This window comes from Misgurnus anguillicaudatus, chromosome 12 (assembly GCF_027580225.2).
Source record: "Misgurnus anguillicaudatus chromosome 12, ASM2758022v2, whole genome shotgun sequence".
Taxonomy (NCBI): domain Eukaryota; kingdom Metazoa; phylum Chordata; class Actinopteri; order Cypriniformes; family Cobitidae; genus Misgurnus; species Misgurnus anguillicaudatus.
Window position 1 is genome coordinate 9169259 of NC_073348.2, and position 9625 is coordinate 9178883.

General features: G+C 36.8%; 2 long non-coding RNA genes across 2 annotated transcripts; one reads left to right on the forward strand and one right to left on the reverse strand.

The window, feature by feature from the left end:
* Positions 1-3562: 3562 nt before the first annotated feature.
* Positions 3563-7507, reverse strand: LOC129446141 (uncharacterized). The gene is made up of 4 exons (XR_012372442.1): positions 6588-7507; positions 4931-5107; positions 4733-4812; positions 3563-3846 (listed from the first exon to the last, which is right to left on the reverse strand). It is a non-coding gene; the product is annotated as an uncharacterized lncRNA (long non-coding RNA).
* Positions 3988-5594, forward strand: LOC129446140 (uncharacterized). The gene is made up of 3 exons (XR_012372443.1): positions 3988-4131; positions 4943-5057; positions 5513-5594. It is a non-coding gene; the product is annotated as an uncharacterized lncRNA (long non-coding RNA).
* Positions 7508-9625: the final 2118 nt, after the last annotated feature.

Consider the following 9625-nt stretch of genomic DNA (forward strand, 5'->3'; position numbering starts at 1 on the left):
CGTGGAGCGAAGGCTGAATCAAATCCTTGGTTTCAATGCGGTCGTTACGTTAGTACGAAGTCAGTACTGTTTGATCTTATAGAAATTATAGTTTATATTATATGCAATATGCAAATATTATACTCTAACCCCAAACGCAAGCAAAGTTTAAAGTTTGAGTACATGACAAAGTACGCTATCAAGCAGACTCGAAACACCAAGTAAGAGCCCGGAGCGAACGAATAAACATAGGCTACTTAACAGACTGCACGGTCGGCATATGAATATCTTCTTTATTTGGTTTGACATGTTTTTATGAAGAAAGACAACCATATTTTGCCTACGTGCTCCGTGAAAGCCTGTTCTTAATGCCAGCAGAGAAAACTCTCCTTAAACAGGCATTTGCAGTTCCGCTACATTTTCCATATAGAGCACCACATATAATAAATGTTCTCTGTTTCGTTTTCCATGTCTGTCTCATTTAGCTGTAATAACAAAATAAAATAAGTCATAACAAGAAGCTAACAAATCTCTCATGATGCGCGCTGATGCGGCAGAGAAGCACGTCTAAATTAAACCTGAGCCGGTGGACAAAAACAGATAACCCGTTGTTAAAACTCGAAATACTTAAATTAGTCTGCGATTTGAATTGCCAAAACAATCAGACATACAAACAAATACATTTTCATGTATATGTAATTTATATTTGATGTATATTTACATTAAAGACTGTAAAAGACAATACATGAAGTGAAAACATTAAATTAATAGTAGCATTTACCCTGCGGTGGCGCATTAAAAACAAACAAACTAATATTCCAATAGCATCTTTTCCATTAGAATTATTATTGCAGATCAAATATTCGACCATTCGTGCACATCCCTAATTTTAAACACAATAGTGTTGAAAGTCTGTTTTTCTGGATGGTAATCTGAACCAGTGTTTTGTATGAGCATGCATTTGTGTACAGTTTTCACAAACTCTGAGAAAATCCGCGGGAGCGGGCAGGAGTGGACACAAATATTGCGGGCGCGGGCGGGAGTGGAACACGCAGGTTGCGGGAGCGGGCGGGACTGGTCATAAACTCAGCGGGTGCGGGCGGGCATGGGTTTAAAAAAACAGTCCCGCGCAGGGCTCTAGAGCAGAGATCATCCATATTCATTAGTCAACCCCAGTCAATGGAGACTCCGTCTCTATAGCCATTCAGTGATGCGTTGAGTTTTTATCCAAGTGTTGGTGACATGACATCTACTTGTTTACTCAGACTGTAACTTAAGTTATCTCCAGACGCGAGTGTGTGTGCTTCATCAAACAGACGCGATCGACGTCCAAACGCACACACAAATACCTCATATTTGACGCGCTTTGTGGTATTCTTATAAAAGGTGCGATTGCAAATATCACATCTACTTGTTTACTCGCGCATAAAGTTATCTCCAAACAGACGCGAGTGTGTGCTTCGTCAGTGTGACGGGATTGATGTTCAAACGCACACACAAACACAAACACACGATGCCTCATATTTGACACGCTTTGTGGTAAATTTGTAAAATATGCTCTCTCGCCTGTAAATACAAGTTACAGGCGCTTTCTTTGTGCTTCACTCAGACGCGGTCGACGGCCAAACGCACACACAATGTCTCATATTTGAGGCACTTTTGTATTAAGACGCATCTAAACACATCTAAAACCCTGTTTGTTCGCGTATATCTCTGCACAGTAAGTTTATTTAACGCAGTATCACACATGGGAAGGCATTTCTTTTGTGTTGCTTTCACAAACAAACATGTAACAAGGCGTCGTCTTACTGCCTAAAGGCTCATTATGCAGCTCATTATGCAAGTGTTTTGTTCTTCAGCTGTCAATCACAGACTATTCAAGAGCTTCCAGCCTCCTTGCATATTGCCTTCCTAACCAAAAAGTGACTTTGAAATTGTAAATCAATATATTGTCTAATGTAAATGAGTAAGCAGAATGATTTTCACATCATTTTAAAGAAAAAAACTCTAGACTACTAGATCCTGTTTTGAAAAGTCTTGGGAAAACATGTTTAGTATGTTTTTTTTTGGACTTATATCAGTCACTTAAAAAAATTAGCTTTTTCAAAAACCACGCATAAACATGTTCTCTCAAAAATACAAACATGTACATACATGTTGATCATATAATATAGTAGCCCAGTTTGTGCTGAACACAGTGTTATAAGACTTTTGCCATTATTATGTTTTTAAGCAACTGAAAAAAGCACAAATGTCAGTGCATGTCAAAACTTCTCCAGGCCCCTAAAAACCTCTTAGACCCCAGAGGGTTAAACACAAAACCTCATCTTCAAGCACTATTTGCAAAACCTCTGACTCCTCTTGCAAAATGAAACTTTCGCCCCAAAACAGATTTACCTGTGTTCAAAATCAAGCACTGTTCTCAAAACAGTTTTACCTGTCTTCAAAATCAAACTCTGCTCTCAATCCATAAACAAAGTGATCGAAATTATATACACTATCAAACAGTGAGTAAAACTACACCAAAAAAAAAAAAAAAAAAAAATTGTTCAAACATATAGTTCTCAGGGAGTATATTTTTACAGTGTAACTCTCATTGTTTTGGACAAATTGCAAACGCTTTGATACAATCAAGCAGATGTTTATGTAAAAATGTCTGATAAACATTTAGGAATTAGTTCACTGTGCAAGGCATGTCATGCAAAATTGTTGACCATATGTGTCATAATCTGTTACTATAAGCATGAAGCATGTTTTCTTTGGTTTTTTGTAAATGTGAACTGAATCGATAAATTCCTGCCAAGACAATCCAGATTTTTTTTGTAATTTTTTATTTGTATTGTAATTTTTTCAAAAATCACAATTTGTGTAATTTGTTTACAGAAAAAAGGTGAAAATGTAAAGTCATCCACAGTTTACATCAAAAAATACTGACACATAAATGTGTACACTTGGTATATTGACAACACGGCAACATTTTGACTGTCTTGTTCATGAACAATGACACACGGACTTGCCATTTTGATGGGATTGACATGTTCACTTATGAAAAAATTTACTTTTGAGAGATGATCTGAGGATTTTTACCCCTATTTTTTACAGTACTGTACCCTGCATCTCACAAACTTGTCATTTGTTTCTTTGATCCTGTAAAACTGTAAAGCAGTCAGTACCCAGATAGCACACGTACATCGTGGAGATGTCTGCGCGATGTCTTGTTTTTCGTCTGGAAGACGTATTATTTAGGGCGTTTGCTCATCTGGAAGGCGTCGCCGAGACGTCCGACCCAGCTGTTTGCAAGACACCCAGCAGATCTTTACAAGATGTATGTTATTTAGAACGATGGCGAGCCGCCGTTTCCCAGATCTTTACAAGATGTTAGAACGGCAAGCCGCTCTTTCACAGATCTTTAGAAGAGCTTTAAAAGATGCGGAGCCGCTCTTTCCCAGATCTTTAGAAGAGCTTAGAAAGACGGTAAGCCGCTCTTTCCCAGATGTTCTCACTCTCACACATTCAGCATGCTATTACCAATGTCATCGATAAGAATTTAAACACTATTTTCAACTTATGATAAAACAGAGAGTTGTTGATTTTATGAAATACATTTATTAAAAATTAAACAAAGAAAAAATGTATTGCATCACGTTACACGAGAGTATGTAAAACATAAACACATAACACAAAATATAATACACTTTACAAATAAGCATATATACGGTAAATCCAACATATCCACAATAAACAACAAAGCCACAACATATTTAAAATCAACCACTTTCTGAGGCCAAGTAAGAAATCTTGAACTGATTTTTCTGCGTCTGCTGCAGAAGACAGAAGGACGAGATTCTGTATAGCTGAAGGTGCATTCTAAAAGAAACCATTACAAAAATTGTTTACGACATAATTCATTTCATAAACTTTATTATTTTATACTTTTTATTTATCATTGTAATTATAGTTATTATAATTTGAAATTGGTTGTCGAACAAGGATAAAAGTATTCCGGAAGTTTATGTGTAGTCCCTGATAAGTGCGTCTTTGCGTCAAGTTCATGCCAGTATGCAAAAAAGTATGCTATTGCTAACAACACCATATGAGCAATGCCAAGAAGAGCGTCATTGATGAACATGATTTCAGGAACATTTGCTTAAGGTATAATCATTAATTTAAATAGTAAACTGTTTGGTGCGGGATCAGTTAAATAATAACTAGAAATTGCGTTGATAACTGGCAATTATGTGATTAGCTACTGAAGCTAGTTAGATATGTCCACTGTCTGTGGTTAATTTGGCTTGATCGTTCATTTAACAGAGTCTTGGGTACGTTTCTAAAATATAATCGCTTAATTAAAACTGTTTGTCTTCGGTATTATGGTTGCTATTTGTATTAAATCCTTATTTGTAAACGATACTCAGTTGTATCTGATTATGCTGTAATGATAAGACCATGCATGTACATGTGTGTGTGTGTGTGTGTGCGCCTGTGAAAACCCAGCTTAAGTCTTTTTGTAATTTACCGATTTTACATAAATTCATCCAACATAATGTAAAGAACATTCAGTGAAATATTGGCTTAGTGAAACCATGTCAAAGCTCAAAACATAATGACATTAATAGGGGAAATCAAACTTTGACGCTCATCTCAGAATTAGATTTTTGACTGTATAACCTTGTTTTCACAAGCAGGGTCACATAGTGTAACTTACAACATTTGAATCTACAAATACTGATATTTGTTTATTTGGATTCCTTACTTGCTTCTTCAAACATCTGGACAGATTTTCCATGTTGTTTTCTTCATGTTTGGTCCACTACTGATGGATTATTTGTTCACCTTAAAAATATAAATGTAAAGTAATATTTAAACATAAATAATAATTTGTAATGCATTTTATGTTTACATCCCTTAGTAATAAGTAGGGTTGACAGTTAAAAACACTCAGTTTGTTAACCTTTGTCTCCAGCCTGTCTAGATTTTCAGTAAAGGTTGGAGGAAAGTCACCATTTTCTTCCTCTCTCCATCCGCATTTGTGGTAACAAGTGGCTGCTTCCCTGAAGAGACTGGGCCACTGAAGTCAGGTGGTTTGTCTTTATTTGCTTTCGCCTTAGGATCATTAGGACTGCATTTTCTGTAGATGCAATAGCAAAGATAATTCAATTAGTAGAGTAGCTTTTTAAATGCCCTTACTATTAAGTGCATGATTTTTATATTTTTAAACTGAAAATCAAATCGAAGTCAACAAGTGTGCACATTAATTGGGTACAGTACTCATAACTGAATTTGTCTGTCTTATACCAGATGTACATGTAAGTATACATTTTATTGTGGAGTTTTGAATGCTGATTGGATCATCAAACCTGCATCTGTTTGACACTTCGTGCTAGTTGTTGATTTAGGTTTTTCGTAAAAGCTTTTATAAATGAATGTTATTCATGTTTTTTAGGTAACTTAGTGAGTGCTTGCTTATGAGTCCTTTATGGATTAAACAGAACATTTTATATTACTAAATGTTTTGTTGCTTTTAAATGCCTAGCATTTTACGTGGATCAACACTCAAAGCATCTGCATGAGGGTCAGAATAAGGATGCCCACTGGAGCTGGGAATTGTTGATCAGGTAATTTTCACTTGTCACACAATCACCAGGCTCTCAACCCAGTTCCCCTTAAGCCCGGGATACACTGCATGATTATTGGCTGTCCCAGACGAAAGATTGCCATTGTGAAACAATCGTCGCGATTTCTGTTATCGTGGCTTTTCATCGGTGGTCCTATGTCAGGGATGTCCAATCCTGCTCCTGGAGGGCTGGTGTCTCTGCAGAGTTTTATTCCAACCCTAAACAAACACACCTGATCCAGCTAATCAAGGTCTTAATAGGCAGACTAGATACTTTGAGGCAGGTGTGGTGAGAGAAGTTTTAGCTAAACTCTGCAGGACGCTGGCCCTCCAGGACCGACTTTGTACACCCCTGTCCTGTCGTATAATAAGAGAGGTTCAAAGACGGCCGTTTTCCCGGTCTTGCGTCCAGAGATAGCCTATGATGGTTTTCTGACAGTGTCTGAAATTGGTCATGATCACCGCACAGTGCGTTTGCTGCTACGATCTGCGCGCTGGTATTTGTTTACTATGAGCGCATGCTGGTGACGTTAAGCTTCCGTGTCATCATCGTACAGTCTACATGCTTGTCGTACCTGAGTTTAAACGATCCATGTCGCACAGTGTAATAAGGTATTATAGGAGGGTAAAAATCCTGCAGTGTATTCCGGGCTTAAAAGGCAGAGTGCACAATGTTTGAAAGCCAATGTTGATATTTAAAAATCACCTAAACATACACACCCCTACCCCAAAAGAATTTGGACCCGCCCCACACATATGCAACCCCAGCAAAGATGTCGGTTTTTCAAACATTGTGGACTCGGCCTTTAATGTTCACTCTCGCCTGATTACTAATCATCACCACTTGTTCCTCAGCAACTCTTAACTCATTACCAATTTCTCTTCCACTCCATCTGGATTCCCATCTACTCGATCCTGTATTCATTTGCTTTTGTAGATGAAAGTTACTTAAGTTATTTACAGTGACAGTAAAGAAATATGTGATGATATTCACCTGCGCTCTCCATCAGAGATCTGCTTCCCATGGTATCAGCTACCTTGTGTTTATACAATTCACTAAACTTGCCTGTTAGTCTTTATTCCATCTCTCTCTTCCATGTCCAACCCTGACAGAAAACCAGACATAACATCATCATGAGCACACAATGTGACAATTTGTTACATTTAGCAAGAAACAAGCTCTAATGTCCCATTCAGACATCCAGCGACCAGTAGCAGCAGAGCGAAACAATCTTGTTCATTTCAATAAAAGCTTGGCAACTTCCGGCACTCAGAGCGAAAGTGTCCAGCAACGCGAGAAAGTTAAAAAAAGTTTAACTTTACGCAAATGATGAGCGAATTTCGGGAGCAACTACCAATAAGCAAAAAAGCTGTGGAATTCGTGTCATTGTTCTCTCGTCAGTTACAGCAGTAGACGGTACTCATTTATTTATTACAAACAGATTTAGAAACGTTTATTAAAAGAGACAAGGTACACACAGCGAGAAAGTCGCTGGGTGTCTGAATGAGGCTTAAGGTTTATGCGGCAAATGTTTTAGAGTCCAAATTAACTAGGGGTTCTGATTTTAAAGGATTTTTTGGGGTAGTTTTGGTTTTAACCAACTAAAAGACTAACAAATCTTAAATGTCCAGTGTTCAGCTATATATTCAGCTATGTTATTATAAAAACTAATGTCAGTTTTTGTTAACTTCCTGTATTGTTTCTGAATTATCAGCTGAGGGTCTCGAGACAGAAAGTGTTCTCTGAATCTAACGTTAACATGTAATATAACAATGTAATATCTAGTGTTATGTTGTTTGTGACAATGTTATGAAAATTTAAAATTGTTCCTGTTTGCTCCCCCAATGTACTAATTAATGCTCTTTGTTGGAGGTGGATCAACACTCCAACCACCTGCATCTGCTTTAGAGACACCCACTGGAGCTGAAAAAGATGAAGCAGGTGAGTTGAACACTTGTTACAAGTTGACACACTAAAAATTAATGCTGAGTCCTAACGAAACTAGTCTTGATTCCAGCAACACATTTTTTTCTGAACCTTAAATGCAAAAATGCTGCATAACATGACAATCACAAATCATAAACATCTAACCCCTGTGGAGGTCAAGTTTCTTAGACTAGCAATGGGTGTGTGAACACAACTTTAACATGTCAGAACTAAAATTAGGGGTCCACCATAAAGGGTACTAAGATAAAGTTCTTAAAGGGATAGTTCACACAAATTAAAATTCTGTAATTCACTCGCTTTCATGTGTATAAATGTTTTTGTTCTGATGAACATGAAGGATTATATTTTATGTAATGTTTGTAACCAAACCGATCAGAGGCCCCATTGAGTTCCATAATAGGTTAAAAGACTACTATGGAAGTCAATGACGCTTCTTGTCAGTTTGGCTACAAACATTGCTCAAAAATGACTAACCACGCATATTACAACTAGCACAAGATTAAACCTTATTGACACGCTGTCATATTTGAGCATAACATGCTGATCTGTATGTTGCCATGAATATGCAGCATATTGATTTTTAAGTAAACCTAAAATATTAATTTGTAGGTAACTTACGCCGTATTTGTCCTTGGTGGTCACTCTGGGGAGACTCAAAATAAGTGCTCTATGGATTGAACAGAAAATTTAGTATTGCCAAGTGTTGTGTTGTTTTAAATACCATGAATATCATGTTTCTAGTTCCTTCCTCATTATGCTAATTAAGTGCTCTTTTACCTTGCATGTTAGGTGGCTCAGCATGTAAACCATTTGCATAAGGATCTGCATGAAGGATGCTCACAAGAGGAATGCTGGATCAAGTAAGTTGCCTTTGTTATGTATGTTGATGTTACACTCTCTCTCTCTTTCCCTATCTTGCTCTATAATTAGAATCAAGTGACGTGAACTTCATTCTCCTTCACTCGCTTGCTCTCGCTGGATAATTGTTAAAATGTACATTCTCTAAAACTATTTCATAAGCATTAGGACCATACTGACTAGACAAACCTGAAAATTTGACTTTATTTCTATCAATTCTCCACTGTTCGTTTTTGAGAATTCACAAGATTCTGATGTTTTATTGAACATGTTTTATCATCCTGCAGATGACAAAACGAGTGTTTCCTTTATTTGGGTAGTTTTACTCTTTATTTTTATTATGTAGTGTGTGGTATTGGTGATGGTGTTTGTTAATACACGTTATTATTACAAAAAAGTTTGTTACAAACACACTTTTGACTCATAGCATCACTGATGGTTAGAAGTGTTGGTAGATTTAACTAACAATACATACCATGGGTATAACATTCAAAATTTTGTTAAAAACTCAATCATTCTCTCTCCCTCTCTCTCTCTCTCTTATAACTACATTAATAACTACATTAGAATGCTATTCATTGTCAGCTTTAAAATTATGTTTTAGAACAAGCAAAAGAGCCATTGAATGAGGCACAGAAGAAATAGTCCTACTCACAATAACGATTTAAGTACAAAAAACGGACGAATCCCTTTAAATATATCATCTGATCATTGTCTTGAGGTGTAGTAAGCGTAGTATAAGCGGGGAATAATTGACTTTGGGCTGTTGAACACATATTATGCAAAAACAAACTTTAATTTTGTATGCGCTTAATTGTGATTTATTTTTTGACTGCCCTAATTTGTGTGTGTGTTTAAGAGGGCATCATGTACTTTATTATTTAAAAACAGCCTAAAATATTTTTTCGATTATCATACACTGCACCAGTTTATTTGTAGGATTTGGTGTTTTCTAAATGGTGAGGGTAAAATTAGTAACTAATCAGTAGGTGGCGGTAGTGCAACCGAAATTGATTTGCTATTCGCCAAAAGTAGAAGTAGAACAGTAGAAGAAGAACGTAGCACGAGGCTGGATGCAGAAATGCGGAGAAGACATGTGGGCCAAAAGGTGAGCTGCATTGGACGTTTTTTTAAGTATATTTTAATACTACCGTACTTATGTATTGGCATGGGATCGGTTAATAACTTGAAAATATTTTTGGGGGGGATATCATAATCGCCTGTTT